The sequence below is a fragment of the Bufo bufo genome, chromosome 4 (genome assembly GCF_905171765.1).
Source record: "Bufo bufo chromosome 4, aBufBuf1.1, whole genome shotgun sequence".
In the NCBI taxonomy this organism is placed as follows: domain Eukaryota; kingdom Metazoa; phylum Chordata; class Amphibia; order Anura; family Bufonidae; genus Bufo; species Bufo bufo.
This window is the reverse complement of record NC_053392.1, coordinates 60,056,847-60,076,010: the sequence shown is the minus strand read 5'-3', so window position 1 is coordinate 60,076,010 and position 19,164 is coordinate 60,056,847. Positions and strand designations below refer to the sequence as shown.

The following is a 19,164-nucleotide window of genomic DNA, read 5'->3' as shown; positions in this document are numbered from 1 at the left end:
GCAAAATATAATTTACAGTACATTCAGTAGTATAAGTACAAAGTGCAGATTCTGCCCTCAGATGAGAAGATATGGTTGCTGGTTGGATGGCTACTTAATGGCACTTTAAGGATCCATTTAAGGATCCATAGTGTGATACTGGCTTGATGTTAGTCTGATCTAGTGGTGGTTTGGGTGATGCGTGTCTGAGCTGTAGTCCCTCACCTGCAGCAGGATCTGTCAAGCTGTAATTTCGCTGATCACTCTGCTGTCTTTGCTCACTGATGCTTTCTGGAAGCTGTGTTCTGAATTCTGAAGATCTCTCTGGAGTGTTGGTCTTACAGGAGAATTGTATTTGGTTCAGAGGAGTAGGAGCTCTGACATGTGATTCCTCTCCATCCACTCTCTCTACTGAAATCACCTTCCTGGCAGGAAGTAGGACCAGTTCACTCCTACCAAGAGGGGTTAACTCTGTTTCTTCCAACCATACCTTCAATATAGTAAAATAGATAAAAACAATACATAACTATTTACAATAAACATTTGCAAATTCCCCCAGTCTGGTTTACTGCAGTTTTCACTTCAATGGGAGCAGCCTTGCAGTAACCAACTACAACCACCAGACAGTGGACAAAGCTATGTAGCTCCAGTGCAGAGTTCTGGTGACAGAGCTACTGCAGAAGAGCGAATCAGCAGGGTGCCATGTGTCAGCTACTGAGGATATCATTAACAGTAAAATCTTAAAACACCCATTTACAGGCAGGGGTGCACCTAGCCTTTCTGCTGCCTGAGGCGAAAACTAAAACGGCGCCCCCCCTCTAATGCCAATTTTTTTTTACCTAACCCCTTTGCAACAATGAAAACGTTCATTGCCCATGGCCTTTCCGCTGAACCCCTCTTGCCCCTACCTGGTGCTGCCTGAGGCGATCGCCTCACCTGGCCTCATTGGTGGTGCACCCCTGTTTACAGGTGTTTTCCCATTAAGAACATTCATTACCTATCCACAGAATAGGTGACAAACATGATTGTTGAGAGTCTGACTGCAGGGACTCCACCGATCACGAGAACAAGGGACTCCGATTTCTCCTGTGTGAATGGAGTGAAAGTGCATGTGTAACCACCGCTCAGTTCGCTGCAAAGGGACGCAGTCCCATAAAAGTAAATGGAGCAGTGGCCACAAATGTGCCCCGTCCACTCTGTTTTCATTGGGAACAACAGGACCTCTGTATTCATGATCACTGGGCAGTCACACCCCTAGTGGCTAGTGGGGAAACACTTTAATGGGAATGCACCTTTAATAGTGATACTCTGGTTGTTTCTATTCACCACTAGGGGGAGCTCAAAGCAAAATAATTTATTATGCTCCCTTAAAGGGGTATTCTGGCTTGAAAATATTGATGACCTGTCCTCAGAATAGATCATGAATATCAGATTGTGTCCAAAAGCAAAACTAACTATGCCCCACCAGTTTCCCAGTATGCATGTGCGTCAAACACTCTGAAGCTTCACCCACTTTACCCAAGTTCTGTGTCAAAGTGCTACAGATGCTCATTCTAAACACCATATTTCTTATTGTATTTACATCAGACAACTGACATACACTGATAAATCTCCTCCATACAGCTATAAATCCTCTGATTTCCTTCATATACAGTTATGTAAAACAGTCTGTCTGCAGCCACCACTAGGGGGAGCTCAGTGTGATGAAAGTTGTACAGTTACTATTGATATCAATGGTAGCTATAAGGTTCTTTGCACTGAGCTCAACTTAGGGTACTTTCACACTAGCGTTTTTCTTTTCTGGCATAGAGTTCTGTCCTAGGGGCTCTATACCAGAAAAGAACTGATCAGTAGTGATGAGCGGCAGGTGCCATATTCGATTTCGACGAAATTCGCGAATATTCGATAGAATATTTGTTTTATATTCGTCGAAATCGAATATTCGTCATTATTCTTGTTATCGCGATTAATATGCGATTTAAATAATCCGCGTATTGCGATTTTAACTTAAAGGCTACTCTCCTATTGAAATAGCAATGCGATTAATTCAAGTTATAATAATCGAATTTTGATTTTAACTTAGCACTGCTATATTCCATATTCGTTAATTCTAGCTTAATATGGAATATAGCAGTGCTAAGTTAAAATCGAAATTCGATTATTATAACTTGAATTATTTTTTTTTTTTTTTTTTTTTTATTGTTATTTTTTTTTCTTTCCCACTTCCCTAAAGTTGTTCTTACCTGTCCTTAGGATTCCTGGCTTCCTGGCTGCTCCAGTCAGTGCCCGTTGCCGCTTCTGCCGACTTCCGTGCTCATGGAGCGTCCCCATCACCATGGGAACGTCTCCATATACTAGAATGTACTGTCGGATTTGAGAATTACGTGAAAAATCGCAATTCGATTATTTCAAGTTATAATAATCGAATTTCGATTTTAACTTAGCACTGCTATATTTAATTCTAGCCTAATATGGAATATAGCAGTGCTAAGTTAAAATCGAAATTCGATTATTATAACTTGACTTAATCGAATTGCGATTTCAACTTGGACCTGGTTTACTATGGTTGGCTTGGTAGAATTAGCGAATATGACGAATGTATTCGTCATATTCCACAAAACGAAGATAACGAAGTATTCTGCATCTTCGTTTTAGCTACCTATTCATCAACTTCGCTAATTCTAGCAATCATATAGGAAAGTTTACTATAGAGACAGCTAAGTTTAATTCGCTATGCGATTATATTACTTTGCTTTTTTTTTATAAATAGAATAATTATAATAATTATCAGGTATTATAATTATTCTATTTTAATTTTTTTTAAAAAGTAGTCATATAATCGCATAGCGAATTAAACTTCGCTGTCTCTATAGTAAACTTTCCTATATGATTGCTAGAATTAGCGAAGTTGATGAATAGGTAGCTAAAACGAAGATGCAGAATACTTCATTATCTTCGTTTTGTGGAATATGACGAATACATTCGTTATATTCGTTTTGTGGAATATGACGAATACATTCGTCATATTCGCTAATTCTACCAAGCCAACCATAGTAAACCAGGTCCAAGTTGAAATCGCAATTCGATTAATTCAAGTTATAATAATCGAATTTCGATTTTAACTTAGCACTGCGATATTCCATATTAGGCTAGAATTAAATATAGCAGTGCTAAGTTAAAATCGAAATTCGATTATTATAACTTGAAATAATCTAATTGCGATTTTTCACGTAATTCTCAAATCCGACAGTACATTCTAGTATATGGAGACGTTCCCATGGTGATGGGGACGCTCCATGAGCACGGAAGTCGGCAGAAGCGGCAACGGGCACCGACTGGAGCAGCCAGGAAGCCAGGAATCCAAAGGACAGGTAAGAACTACTTTAGGGAAGTGGGAAAGAAAAAAATATAACAATAAAAAAAAAAAAAACGAATATTCGAAATATCGAATTTATATCACTATATTCGAAATATTCGCGAATTAGCGAAGTGCCGATATTTGCGAAAAAAATTCGATATTCGAATATTCGCGCTCAACACTACTGATCAGTTTTATCCCCATGCATTCTGAATGGAGAGCAATCCGTTCAGGATGCATCAGGATGTCTTCAGTTCAGTCTTTTGACTGATCATGACAGAGATAAAACAGCAGCATGCTACGGTTTTATCTCCGGCCCAAAAAACGGAACACTTGCCTGAATTTTTTTCCATAGGAATGTATTAGTGCCTGATCCGGCATTCAAAATATCAGAATGCCGGATCCGTCCTTCCAGTCTGCGCATGCACAGACCGAAAAAAATGTGAAAAAAATAAATGCCGGATCCGTTTTTCCAGATGACACCGGAAAGACGGATCCGGCATTTCAATGCATTTGTAAGACGGATCAGGATCCTGATCAGTCTTACAAATGCCATCAGTTGGTATACGTTTTGCCGGAACTGCTTGCCGGATCACTCTGCCGCAAGTGTGAAAGTAGCCTTAGTGGAAACTACAGAAATATCACATGCCTTGGAATTATGCTGATAGCAGAACAAAGAGTTTGGTGCCAGACACCCCCTTCGGGCCCCATGTCAGTCGTAATGTCTGCCACCATGGTAGGTATGCCACTGGTTCGGGCAATTATATGCCCGAGTGACGAAGCACACTACCGGGCAAAAGGTTCCTAATCCAGTGCAATTTTCTACATTGTATTTGGGTGGTGAAGCACCACGGCCCCAAGCAAAATCTGTAACCAACCTACCCACCAGGTGCCAATTATATGAAAGAGGGCCCAGGCAAAGTGTGCCATTGCTATCTCTGCACCCCCATAGTCTGCCAGGAAATGGGTAATGTACTGTATATATCACAAGCCACTGAATACAGTAATACAACCTAGGACCTGCAGGACGTAGCAGAATACATGGGATATGAATCGTTATATCTCTGTTCAGGTGTCCTACAGCATCCCGCTTGATCAAAACATGTATTTTAGGAATTTCTCATGTTTTGTTTAGTGAAAAGCTGAGACATAACAGTTTCCAAGTGGGTGCAATTCATTTCCTGTCATATTTACACCCATAAAGTTGTCTTCCTAGAACACTCTGTGCTGAGAGCAGGTCATGAACTGATAGCAAAGTCATTGCTTAGCTGCAATCAAATGCTCTTCTCTGGGTCTTCCTACTAAGATACAAGCTGGCCAGACATATTAAATAAAAGTGGATTGAACTCGACGACTTAGGTAGGAGCGGATGACAATCAAATGTGTACAGGGGCCTCCCAGACTCTCCCACAGAAGTAGATGTCGAGGAAGATAGGGACTGGGAAGTTAAACTTTAACTTGCTCAATCCTTTTGAAGATATTATCAGCCATGGCTAAAGGAATCTAGAAGCTACTTTCCCCCTCCCCATTTGTATGTACAGGGCTGGATTAGGGTGGATGGGAGCTAATGGCATACATAGAAAAGACAGAGCCCCATAGTAAAAACCAAGCTGTCCCATCCATTAGTGTCAACTTTTGACTCTTAGTGTTTGTTTCCTCTTCCACACCCTTTCCGTGACTTTTGGGCCAATTCTTAAGCTCCTTGTTTTTTCGTCTGGGTTAAAAAGAATAGTCCCATAGCAGCTGTTTTGTCTGCCGCTATGATATGTATGCTACTTCCCACCTTCAGGACCTACAGTATGTCCTACTTGACTCCCTGTAGCAGGAATATATAGGAGAGGTGGTCCGACATGATATGAATGGCCTTCTTCACTGGAGTCTTATGGAAGGTACGGAGACAATCAAGTGAGCAGCTGTCTTAGACTTCAAATATGAGAAACACACATATCTCTTCATTTCTTCTCAGCTGAATATGACTAGTAAAGAGCCATCCGGAACCCTTAGTTTCCCGACATTACTCATATAAATAGTCTTTGCTAGGGAATTAGCTAGAAAATATTGGACAGAGTGTTAGAAATCTGTGGGTCATGGAGGCACCTTTGGTTTTTAAGGGTATAAACCCTCCCTACAGTCATTGCATGCGTACTATATGTGTAGTGTCCTGGAGCAAGTGTACTTTGGACTATGGATGTTTGTGGACATTTGCTCCTATTGCTACTATGCAAAACCATCACCTCATTATTTTAGTGCACTTTAATGGGTTAACCTGCACCTATCATTTATGCTGTTGAGTGTACTTCTACTGTTGAGCTGCATTTTATATATTTATTGTAATATAACCTGTTTATTTGTACTGTTATTGCACTACATCTGCACTGCACTGTGGAATGTGTTAATACACAGCCAGCTAATACTGGGAAGTTAGAAATCTTCCACAGTTACTATGCAAAGTATTGGAGGGGAAAAAACGGCACACTGACCCTTTGACTGTCTGATTTAGTTCTGTTGTTTATGTCTGAAGACTTGTTTATGTCTGGAAAAACTGCTTAGTCATTCCCTTAGACTTGTATTGAAACTCTATACAAGACTATGACGGACTGAAGTTGTCCCACTGTTTATGTTTAGGCTGTGCATCTCCACTCCACCCCTCCTACTAGAAGGCTCTAGTTCAGCTAGAAACTGTATATAAGCAGTCAGAGCCTTAGTTGTCTGCATTTTTTTAGCAGAAGAGAATCTGACAGACTGCATGAGTGACCAGAAGAAGAGGTTGAGACGAGGCTACTCTGCCACAGACCATGGGTCACCAACCATTTGACCACCAGAGCGCCAGCCGGACGACTGAGCCATAGACCGTGGGCCATTGGCTCTTTGGCCAGGGTACCAGCCTTCTAAGACAGAGAGAGGCACAGCTAGCTCACGCCTTTCCTCAGCATGAAATCTTTTTCTGCCAGGGAAGAGACTAGAGAAGCCAGCTTTTCCTGTATTGTTTTGCACTTCAGTTCCTCCAGAAAAGTAGCACACTGGTTTACTGCAGACCCTGACTCTCTGGACTTATTTTTCACCGGGGTGCACCACACCTTACGATCCCCTCTGGAAATCAGCAACACATAGCGACACCTCGACGGTGTCCAAGAGACCCAGCGTAGCATGGAAACAACTACAAACCTGGCCACTGCATATGGACAATAACTTGTGCAGTTTCTGCTGCCAACTCTCCATTACTTTGGGGTTTTCCTTCGGTCATGTTCACTTGTGAAAGAAAATTGGTCTTAAATTGGTAAACTTGCCCAAATTATGGTTTATTGTCCATTATATACTGACTCATTACTACTGCACGGCCATAGACTCTCTAACGTCTGCACTTTACCACGTTTACAATATACAAGTCCAGTAGAAGGTTCCATAGAGAGCTCTCAGTGTGCAACATGAATGCTACACAACCGCTGCTTGGGAATTTCCTCTTTATTAAAACAATCCAGTATTTCCGGTCATTGTAAGGAATAAAATTCATCTTGACAAAGGTTCCTGTTCCAGCGCATTTCTATGAAGGACCTGGCTGCACATCAATGGGTTGCAAGGTATCTAATGCAAAGCTTCCCTGATCTTGGCCTATTTTCAACCAGCAGACTATTAAGCAGCCATTGTGCTGCAAGGTTACATTCTCTGACTTGAGAAGAATGGAGTGTACGGTAATGATTGGTCAATTCCTTGAAGGTCTATAGCTTTCGTACTAGACAAGGACAAGCTACAGTGTGTGGTGACAGCAGTCATGGAACATACAGTCCCAGCTATGTTGCATCACTACAACCTTGAGTTATTTGTTTTGTGCAGCTTTTTTCATGAACTTGAAGTTGTGATGCTGTGATACGTGACTTTCATTGTCTTATCATTAGGGGATGAGAAGCTGCATTATCGTGCAAGCCATATGAGAAGTTGAATATCATATAATAATCCTAATCTTAATGTAGAGTCCTGGGGGGTTAACATCTAAGTCATGTTAAGGCTACTTTCACACTAGCGTTCGGGTGTCCGCTCGTGCGCACCGTTTGAAGGGGCTCACGAGCGGCCCCGAACGCATCCGTCTGGCCCCAATGCATTCTCAGTGGAGGCGGATCCACTGAGAATGCATCCGCCTGCCAGCGCTCAGCCTCCGCTCCGCTCAGTGAGCGGACACCTGAACGCTGCTTGCAGCGTTCGGGTGTCCGCCTGGCCGTGCGGAGGCGAGCGGATCCGTCCAGACTTATAATGGAAGTCAATGGGGACGGATCCGCTTGAAGATGACACTATATGGCTCAATCTTCAAGCGGATCCGTTCCCCATTGACTTTCAATGTAAAGTCTGAACGGATCCGCTCAGGCTACTTTCAAATTTTCTAAGTAATAATGCAGACGGATCCGTTCTGAACGGATGCAAACGTCTGCATTATCGGAGCGGATCCGTCTGATGAAACATCAGACGGATCCGCTCCGAACGCTAGTGTGAAAGTAGCCTAACTTAGTAAAGGAAGCTCCACCATTATCGGTCAACTTGCAGTTCTAATTGGTATCTGTTCTGACTCAAGGTGCCTGCAAGAAATTTTAATTCCCTTTAGGGCATCACTGGAGAAATTCGTACATGCCAAATACTGAATCCAACATTTAAAAAAAAATCTAAGATGATGTCTAATTCAGGGGTTCAACCTCTGAACTGGCCTATCAGGGTACCAAATGATCCTCCTGCAGACCCAGGCTCTGAAACAATAATGGGTCCCAAAGGTCCAACAGAAGACAACCCCATTTGGAGGTGACTTTGGAGGCAATCCCGTATTCCTATGGGAAATATGGTGCATCATTATATCTGGTGGGCCCAAGGAGCTCCAGTCCAACTGGTGCATCACTATGTCTGGTGGGCCCAAGGAGCTCTAGCCCTAACACTACCTGGAATCTCCATTTATACCAGGAAAGATGGGATTGTAAACCGTTAGTTTGTATTTGACACAGTGTGCTCCTGACCCTACCATAGCCTTATGTAAGAGAATGAGATGGTGCTGCAGTTCCTACACATTACCAGGTTCACTAGTTGAAATGCTGAAGTGAAGCTGATGGAGCTGCGGCACCCAACTAAGTGATGTGATAGTTTAATTCCAAATACCATGAGGGGTATCAGCCACCATGCTATATTTTGCATGATGAACCGTTCTCAAGGTATATGTGAATAAAAGGGTTGTTCCATCTTACCATTGTTGGATAGCGAGATGGTAGTTGTGGAAGCAGTGTAGCTTGTTCTGCTATGCTGTTTGCGTAGCTCTCATTACTATAGTGGGAATTATGGAAGCACCAGCCTCGACGGCTGTTTCTGTAGGACCGGACACCTGGGGCACTTAGTCCCATCTCACCATTAGTCCCATCTCACCATTGAAATAGTGAGATGAGACAAGCCCTTTAAAGCCAAGGGACACCCTAAATCCTAGCAATTGGTGCAAGATAACAGAGTGGCACACATGACAGAGTGAGGGCCTCACAGCAAACATTAAAATGCCCACCCCTTTATAGTGCTTGATTTTGGCACCTAGATCTGGTGATTTTTCCCCCCCTACATACTGTTTCCATAACCTTTGGTCCAAATTGTTGCCTTTGCCAACAGTGCTGTTCCTCTGGAGAGTCTTGCACAGGTTCTCACCACTCAATATCAAAGGGGATGGGAGCAACCAGGACTGGACTTCTTCTATCCAATGGTCCCATACAAACTGCATTTATCTTATGTATGCCCTTGCATTCAATGTTTTACCTTAAAGTACCCTCCAAAATATTAAACATTTAGGCAACTTTCACACACATCCGTTTCAGGGCTCTCACAAGCGGTCCAAAACGGATCCGTTTCAGAAGGATCCATTCAGAAGGCATCAGTTTGCCTCCGTTCCGCCTCCATTCTGCTCTGGAGACGGACACCAAAACGCCGCTTGCAGCGCTTTGGTGTCCGCCTGACGATGCAGAGGCAAACTGATCCATCCTGACACACAATGTAAGTCAATGGGGACGGATCCGTTTTCATTGACACAATGCAAACGGATCCGCCCCCATTGACTTTCAATGATGTTCAAGACGGATCCGTTTTGGCAATGTAAAAGATAATACAAACTTATCCGTTCTGAACGGATGCATGCGGTTGTATTATCGGTGCGGATCCGTCTGTGCAGATCCATGACGGATCCGCACCAAACGCTCCATCAGCTTCTTTCCCAATTTTGCATACAGAAATAAGAAGATGAAAATAATGTTCAAACAATTAAATTATCAAAGTATTTATCCTGTGCGGTAAGCGCCTTATTGGAGAAAAAATCAAAATGGCCGAATCATTGTTTTTTATTAAGTTCTCCCCACAAAAAAATGTTTCCTATTTTACAATATTTTATATGGCGCCATTAAAAAAATACAACTTGCCCTGTCTTGCAGAAAAAAAAAAACAAGCCTATGGCTTATATGGCTATGTAATGGAAAAGTAAAAAAAATTATGGCTGGGGGGAGGAAAACATAAAAGCAGCAAATTAAAAATTTGCTAAACAAATAACATAGAATAGTCGCATATAGGTTATTAATATAAAAAAATTATTGATGGAAGTGTCTCTTTAATGTAGTAATGTTTTCTCCCTGTCTCTATGATATCAGACTGATGACACTTTGGTAGCATGGAAATAGAATTTGCATAGAGTCACGTCTGTATCATTCCCACTCAGTGGAGTAAATCTTCTGCTATATATAGGTTTCTAAGAACAACAGAGCTCGAAATAGTCCTAAAAATATTGGAAAAAACGAATTTTTCATTAAAAAAACGGCATATACTGTATGTTCCATGCTACTGACTAGTGATGGACGAACATCTGCCGGGACGGTTCGCGAACGCGATCAAATGTTTTCGAACCGCAAGTTCGCGGCGAGTCCCATTCATTTTAATGGCAGGCGAACCTGAAAAACCTTCAGCTCATATTTGCAGCCAATAAATAATTACTAGAAGTGCACAAATAGTCCCACAACATGGACAGTGACATACCAGATGTATTATTCGAATTTGCGATCTCCATCAATTTTTTTTTTCAATGCGAAATATCGGCAATATAATTTTCGCGTACGCGCATGCGCAAATGCACTATACAGTACCCAAATGCACTATAAAGAAAGTATATTGGTATATAACACCCCGCTTCTATCAGTTTTTTGGGGGACGACTTATTTGTTCCAATAACGCTTGTCCCGCTATATACCTGCAGTATCGCAGCAGAACCGCACACAACTGCCGCACAATACAAATGCACTATAATATACTTTCTAGCATAGAATGTATATTATAACATTGTACAAGGAAGGCAATCCATTAGAATATACATGAAGATAAAACGTAACCTTTAATAATGTTACTATGAGGGTCCATTCACACGTCCGCAAAACACGGACACCGGCAATGTGCATTCCGCAATTTGCGGACTGCACATCGCCGGCACTATAATAGAAAATGCCTAATCTTGTCTGCAATTGCGGACAAGAATAGGACATGTTCTATTTTTTTGCGGAAACGGACGCACGGATACGGAAGTGCGGATCCGCAAATGCGGATGCGGACAGCACATTCCGGCCCTATTGAAAATGAATGGGTCTGCACCCGTTCCGCAAAATTGCGGAACGGATGCGGACCCATTTTGCGGACGTGTAAATGAAAAAGATATCCCTCAAAATGAAAATAAATGTAATTATTAAAGTTAAGCAAAAAGCATAGATGTGGTAGGCAATTAGAGTTGAGCGAACACCTGGATGTTCGGGTTCGAGAAGATCGGCCGAACTTCGCGGAAATGTTCGGGTTCGGGATCCGAACCCGACCCGAACTTCGTCCCGAACCCGAACCCCATTGAAGTCAATGGGGACCCGAACTTTTCGGCACTAAAAAGGCTGTAAAACAGCCCAGGAAAGAGCTAGAGGGCTGCAAAAGGCAGCAACATGTAGGTAAATCCCCTGCAAACAAATGTGGATAGGGAAATGAATAAAAATAAAAATAAAATAAATAAAAATTAACCAATATCAATTGGACAGAGGTCCCATAGCAGAGAATCTGGCTTCACATCAGCAGAGAATCAGTCTCTTTATGCCATAGCAGAGAATCTGGCTTCATGTCAGCAGAGAATCAGTCTTCATGTCATAGCAGAGAATCAGGCTTCACGTCACCCACCACTGGAACAGGCCACTGTCACATATTTAGGCCCAGGCACCCAGGCAGAGGAGAGAGGTCCCGTAACAGAGAATCTGGCTTCATGTCAGCAGAGAATCAGTCTTCATGTCATAGCAGAGAATCAGGCTTCACGTCACCCACCACTGGAATAGGCCACTGTCACATATTTAGGCCCCGGCACCCAGACAGAGGAGAGAGGTCCCGTAACAGAGAATCTGGCTTCATGTCAGCAGAGAATCAGTCTTCATGTCATAGCAGAGAATCAGGCTTCACGTCACAAACCACTGGAACAGGCCACTGTCACATATTTAGGCCCCGGCACCCAGACAGAGGAGAGAGGTCCCGTAACAGAGAATCTGGCTTCATGTCAGCACAGAATCAGTCTTCATGTCATAGCAGAGAATCAGGCTTCACGTCACCCACCACTGGAACAGGCCACTGTCACATATTTAGGCCCCGGCACCCAGACAGAGGAGAGAGGTCCCGTAACAGAGAATCTGGCTTCATGTCAGCACAGAATCAGTCTTCATGTTATAGCAGAGAATCAGGCTTCACGTCACCCACCACTGGAACAGGCCACTGTCACATATTTAGGCCCCGGCACCCAGACAGAGGAGAGGTTCATTCAACTTTGGGTTGCCCCGCAATATAATGGTAAAATGAAAATAAAAATAGGATTGAATGAGGAAGTGCCCTGGAGTACAATAATATATTGTTAAGGGGAGGTAGTTAATGTCTAATCTGCACAAGGGATGGACAGGTCCTGTGGGATCCATGCCTGGTTCATTTTTATGAACGTCAGCTTGTCCACATTGGCTGTAGACAGGCGGCTGCGTTTGTCTGTAATGACGCCCCCTGCCGTGCTGAATACACGTTCAGACAAAACGCTGGCCGCCGGGCAGGCCAGCACCTCCAAGGCATAAAAGGCTAGCTCTGGCCATGTGGACAATTTGGAGACCCAGAAGTTGAATGGGGCTGAACCATCAGTCAGTACGTGGAGGGGTGTGCACAGGTACTGTTCCACCATGTTATTGAAATGTTGCCTCCTGCTAACACGTTCCGTATCAGGTGGTGGTGCAGTTAGCTGTGGCGTGGTGACAAAACTTTTCCACATCTCTGCCATGCTAACCCTGCCCTCAGAGGAGCTGGCCGTGACACAGCTGCGTTGGCGACCTCTTGCTCCTCCTCTGCCTTCGCCTTGGGCTTCCACTGGTTCCCCTGTGACATTTGGGAATGCTCTCAGTAGCGCGTCTACCAACGTGCGCTTGTACTCGCGCATCTTCCTATCACGCTCCAGTGTAGGAAGTAAGGTGGGCACATTGTCCTTGTACCGGGGATCCAGAAGGGTGGCAACCCAGTAGTCCGCACACGTTAAAATGTGGGCAACTCTGCTGTCGTTGCGCAGGCACTGCAGCATGTAGTCGCTCATGTGTGCCAGGCTGCCCAGAGGTAAGGACAAGCTGTCCTCTGTGGGAGGCGTATCGTCATCGTCCTGTGTTTCCCCCCAGCCACGCACCAGTGATGGGCCCGAGCTGCTTTGGGTGCCAGCCCACTGTGAACCTGCTTCATCCTCATCCTCCTCCACCTCCACCTCCTCCTCATCCTCGTCCTCCTCGTCCTCCAGTAGTGGGCCCTGTCTGGCCACATTTGTACCTGGCCTCTGCTGTTGCAAAAAACCTCCCTCTGAGTCACTTCGAAGAGACTGGCCTGAAAGTGCTAAAAATGACCCCTCTTCCTCCTCTTCCTCCTGGGCCACCTCCTCTTCCATCATCGCCCTAAGTGTTTTCTCAAGGAGACATAGAAGTGGTATTGTAACGCTGATAACGGCGTCATCGCCACTGGCCATGTTGGTGGAGTACTCGAAACAGCGCAACAGGGCACACAGGTCTCGCATGGAGGCCCAGTCATTGGTGGTGAAGTGGGGCTGATCCGCAGTGCGACTGACCCGTGCGTGCTGCAGCTGAAACGCCACTATGGCCTGCTGCTGCTCGCACAGTCTGTCCAGCATGTGCAAGGTGGAGTTCCACCTGGTGGGCACGTCGCATATGAGGCGGTGAGCGGGAAGGCCGAAGTTACGCTGTAGCGCAGACAGGCGAGCAGCGGCAGGGTGTGAACGCCGGAAGCGCGAACAGACGGCCCACACTTTATGCAGCAGCTCTGACATGTCGGGGTAGTTGTGAATGAACTTCTGCACCACCAAATTCAGCACATGCGCCAGGCAAGGGATGTGCGTCAAACCGGCTAGTCCCAGAGCTGCAACGAGATTTCGCCCATTATCGCACACCACCAGGCCAGGCTTGAGGCTCACCGGCAGCAACCACTCGTCGGTCTGTTGTTCTATACCCCGCCACAACTCCTGTGCGGTGTGGGGCCTGTCCCCCAAACATATGAGTTTCAGAACGGCCTGCTGACGTTTACCCCGGGCTGTGCTGAAGTTGGTGGTGAAGGTGTGTGGCTGACTGGATGAGCGGGTGGAAGAAGAGGAGGAGGAAGCTGAGTAGGAGGAGGAGGAGACAGGAGGCAAAGAATGTTGCCCTGCGATCCTTGGCGGCGGAAGGACGTGCGCCAAACAGCTCTCCGCCTGGGGCCCAGCCGCCACTACATTTACCCAGTGTGCAGTTAGGGAGATATAGCGTCCCTGGCCGTGCTTACTGGTCCACGTATCTGTGGTTAGGTGGACCTTGCCACAGATGGCGTTGCGCAGTGCACACTTGATTTTATCGGATACTTGGTTGTGCAGGGAAGGCACGGCTCTCTTGGAGAAGTAGTGGCGGCTGGGAACAACATTCTGTGGGACAGCAAGCGACATGAGCTGTTTGAAGCTGTCTGTGTCCACCAGCCTAAATGACAGCATTTCATAGGCCAGTAGTTTAGAAATGCTGGCATTCAGGGCCAGGGATCGAGGATGGCTAGGTGGGAATTTACGCTTTCTCGCAAATGTTTGTGAGATGGAGAGCTGAACGCTGCCGTGTGACATGGTTGAGATGCTTGGTGACGCAGGTGGTGGTGTTGGTGGTACATCCCATGTTTGCTGGGCGGCAAGTGCCAACGTCCCTTCAGAGGCGGAGGAAGAGGCCGAGGCGGCGGCAGCAGCAGAAGAGGCCGAGGCGGCAGCAGCAGAAGAGGTAGCAGGGGGAGCCTGAGTGACTTCCTTGTTTTTAAGGTGTTTACTCCACTGCAGTTCATGCTTTGCATGCAGGTGCCTGGTCATGCAGGTTGTGCTAAGGTTCAGAACGTTAATGCCTCGCTTCAGGCTCTGATGGCACAGCGTGCAAACCACTCGGGTCTTGTCGTCAGCACATTGTTTAAAGAAGTGCCATGCCAGGGAACTCCTTGAAGCTGCCTTTGGGGTGCTCAGTCCCAGATGGCGGCGGTCAGTAGCAGGCGGAGTCTCTTGGCGGCGGGTGTTCTGATTTTGCCCACTGCTCCCTCTTTTGCTACGCTGTTGGCTCGGTCTCACCACTGCCTCTTCCTCTGAACTGTGAAAGTCAGTGGCACGACCTTCATTCCATGTGGGGTCTAGGACCTCATCGTCCCCTGCATCGTCTTCCACCCAGTCTTGATCCCTGACCTCCTGTTCAGTCTGCACACTGCAGAAAGACACAGCAGTTGGCACCTGTGTTTCGTCATCATCAGAGACGTGCTGAGGTGGTATTCCCATGTCCTCATCATCAGGAAACATAAGTGGTTGTGCGTTAGTGCATTCTATCTCTTCCACCCCTGGGGAAGGGCTAGGTGGATGCCCTTGGGAAACCCTGCAGCAGAGTCTTCAAACAGCATAAGAGACTGCTGCATAACTTGAGGCTCAGACAGTTTCCCTGATATGCATGGGGGTGATGTGACAGACTGATGGGCTTGGTTTTCATGCGCCACCTGTGCGCTTTCTGCAGAAGACTGGGTGGGAGATAATGTGAACGTGCTGGATGCACTGTCGGCCACCCAATTGACTAATGCCTGTACCTGCTCAGGCCTTACCATCCTTAGAACGGCATTGGGCCCCACCAAATATCCCTGTAAATTCTGGCAGCTACTGGGACCTGAGGTAGTTGGTACACTAGGACGTGTGGCTGTGGCAGAACGGCCACGTCCTCTCCCAGCACCAGAGGGTCCACTAACACCACCACGACCATGTCCACGTCCTGATACAGGAGAAACCACAAATTTTGAGAATTGCAAATTTGGGAATTGTTTTTCAACCCAGAACAAAAACTGTGCTTTGACAGTCACAAACAATAACTTGACCAGCTAAAACAGTACAGATTTGGTTGAATATAAATGTGAGGCCTATTTTTTAGGCGCTGGGTGACAGGTATACGTTTAATCACAGAATTAGACTTGGATCTGCACTGTAGCGTGTGTGTGAAGTTTTTGAGAATGACACTATCAGCACCTTGAATCTAATATACCCTTTTAGGGATAGATTTAAAGTAGGCCTGATACAGCAGAAACCACTAATTTTGAGAATTGCAAATTTGGGAATTGTTTTTCAACCCAGAACAAAAACTGTGCTTTGACGGTCACAAACAATTACTTGACCAGCTAAAACAGTACAGATTTGGATGAATATAAATGTGAGGCCTATTTTTTAGGCGCTGGGTGACAGGCTCAACTTGCCCCTGATGTAGTATATGGCCAAAAAATAACCACACTATTGATGGTTAAAAGCACTTGATGAAAGCTTGACCCTGATGTAGGATATAGCAAAAAATAACCACACTATTGATGGTTAAATGCACTTGGGTGACACAAGCTCAGCTTGCCCCTGATGTAGTATATGGCCAAAAAATAACCACACTACTGATGGTTAAATGCACTTGATGAAAGCTTGACCCTGATGTAGGATATAGCAAAAAATAACCACACTATAGATGGAAAGGGTCCACCTTTCCATCTATAATCCTCAGTAGGACCTACAGCATACTCCCCCTCCAATCAGTTTAGTTAGTGATAGTAGCTTCTATTAGTTATAATTGATTTAAAGGGGTCGTCCAGCGGAAGGAATTTTTATAGAGGGGATAAATAAAAAAGAAGCCATTCATTCAATTTCCATGATTCTTACCATTTCCGCAAAGGAATAGGAACACATGCACACATTTTAAATGGGTGTTCCCATGGTGGACACAACAAAATGCTCCCCAATAAAAGCAGGAAGGTTCGGATAATTGAGAACACTATTAACATCTAATGTTTCTGGTGGTTTGGGAGTGCAGGAGTTAATGGAGATGCTTCAGGACAGGACAATGTATCTATTATTTCATTGTAGTTATTTTTCTAAAAATGTGTATTCTTGGATAGCTTGACCAGGCAGATTGTGGCCCAGAACATTAGATTACAGAATATCTATCCCACACACTTCCCCCCTATGTGGGGGTATCTATGGGGAACTCATTGTATTTTTGGTCCGCATCTGATCCACAAATCTGTTGTCCGTTTTACGGACTATGATAGGACAGTTCTATAGAGGGCAGGACGTTCTATTCCGCAAAATGTGCAACACACACAGGGCCGCTATCTGTGTTTTGCGGATCCGCAATTTTTGGACCACAAAAACGGCAATGGCTGTGTGCAAACGTATGCATTCCGCATTTTGTGGAACGGAAGGGCCAGCCCCTAATAGAACATTCCTATCCTATCTATAATGCAGACAAGAATAGGACATGTTTTATAATTTTGCGGAGTGCTGTCCGCCTCTTTTGCGGCCCCATTGAAGTAAATGGGTCTGCATCGGATCGGAGGCAGACCAAGAATACGTTTGTGTGCATGACCCCTTAGGGTATTTTTGGTCCACCTTCGGTCCCAAAAAACAGACAGCACACCATGTGCTGTCCGCATCCGTAAGTCAGTTCTGCAGGCCTGCAAAAAAGTTAGAACATGTGTTATTCTTGTCCGTTTTGTGGACAAGAACAGGCATTGTTACAATGGGTCCACAAAAAAGAACGGATGCAACACGGATGTCACATGGACGCAGGGCCGGCGCCACCCATAAGCAAGGTAGGCCACCGCGTAGTGCGCACTCTTGCTGGAGGCGCCGGCCCGCAGCGCCGCCTCCTAGCTAATTTATTCACTTAACTTACCTCTGTGTAATCTCTCACAGGCGGACTGGCAAAGGCACCGTCGAGCGAAGTGCGCATGCGCCGTGTTCCAGTGCACCTCGTTCGACGATGCCTCTGACAGTGCGCCTGTGCAAGATTACACAGAGGTAAGTTAAGTTAATAAATTACCTAGGAGGCGGCACTGGGCGGGGAGGAGATCTGTGGATGACATTTATGGGGGATCTGTGGATGACACTTTGGGGGATCTGTGGATTACATTTATGGGGATCTGTGGATTACATTATGGGGGATCTGTGGATGACACTTGTGGGGATCTGTGGATGACACTTATGGGGGATCTGTGGATGACACTTGTGGGGATCTGTGGATGACACTTATGGGGGATCTATGGATGACATTTATGGGGGATCTGTGGATTACATTATGGGGGATCTGTGGATGACACTTGTGGGGATCTGTGGATGACACTTATGGGGGATCTGTGGATGACACTTATGGGGGATCTGTGGATGACATAGTATGTAGCTAGAGGGAGAAAACATGGCCTTACCACAATGAAGGGTACAGTCTGTATAAATAGGTGGGCGACAAAAAAGGGGCGTGGTCAATAGGCAGAGTCAAGGGGGCGGCAAAATTAACTTTTGCCTAGGGTGGCAAAAATCCTTGCACCAGTCCTGCATGGACGTCATCAGTGATTTTCGCAGATTTGTGTTTTGCAGACCCATTGCGCATTTACACACGCCAAACAGCAGGAGATTGTTGGGAAGGAAGTGTTCTTCCTGACAGCTTGCTGCGCGCTCAGTGGAGGTGAAGTGATGCATTTACATGCAGCGATCACCTCTACAGTACAAGGACGAGTTATCGCCATTGCCATCCCTCTTCAATAAATAACAGGTCGGCACTACCTTTTTGAAGTTGCGGTGCACGTGTCAATGGATTGGCGTCCGTTGAAACAATATAGCAAGAAGACCGGCACTTCATGGATTTCAATCAGGAATTCAATTTATTGGTCACATATTATTCCATAGTGACGCGTTTCAGCACCAATGTGCTTTCTTCAGACTACATAAAAAACATCTCACATGCAGACTTTAAATAGGCAAATGAAATACAAAGGAACTGACATCATCAGCAGGGCTCCTCCCCTTCATTGACGATAATGACCATATAGTGAAAATTATATAATGGGATATAATCCAATATATTTGGTAATCAATCCCGCTAGAAAAAAGGGTACTGTCTATTTATACAGACTGTACCCTTCATTGTGGTAAGGCCATGTTTTCCCCCTCCAGCTACATACTATGTCATCCACAGATCCCCCATAAGTGTCATCCACAGATCCCCCCATAAGTGTCATCCACAGATCCCCACAAGTCCTCAGGCGTTGGGACCATGGGTGATACTTAACCACTAAAGGGATCCTTGTCTCTTTCTTATTTTTTATTATCTCTTTCTTATTTTTAACCACTAGTGGTTAAAAATAAGAAAGAGACAAGGATCCCTTTAGTGGTTAAGTATCACCCATGGTCCCAACGCCTGAGGACTATTGTTACTCAACATTGGCACATTTTATCTAAA

General features: G+C 45.2%; 1 protein-coding gene and 1 long non-coding RNA gene across 3 annotated transcripts in view; one reads left to right on the top strand and one right to left on the bottom strand.

The window, feature by feature from the left end:
* LOC120997281 (adhesion G protein-coupled receptor F5-like) overlaps positions 1-19,164 on the top strand; it is a 214,151-nt gene that overhangs the window by 43,506 nt on the left and 151,481 nt on the right. The gene's annotated exons all lie outside the window — the stretch shown is intronic.
* On the bottom strand, positions 10,055-17,627 carry LOC120997282. Its single transcript, XR_005778138.1, has 3 exons — positions 17,495-17,627; positions 16,067-16,069; positions 10,055-10,065 (listed from the first exon to the last, which is right to left on the bottom strand). It is a non-coding gene; the product is annotated as an uncharacterized LOC120997282 (long non-coding RNA).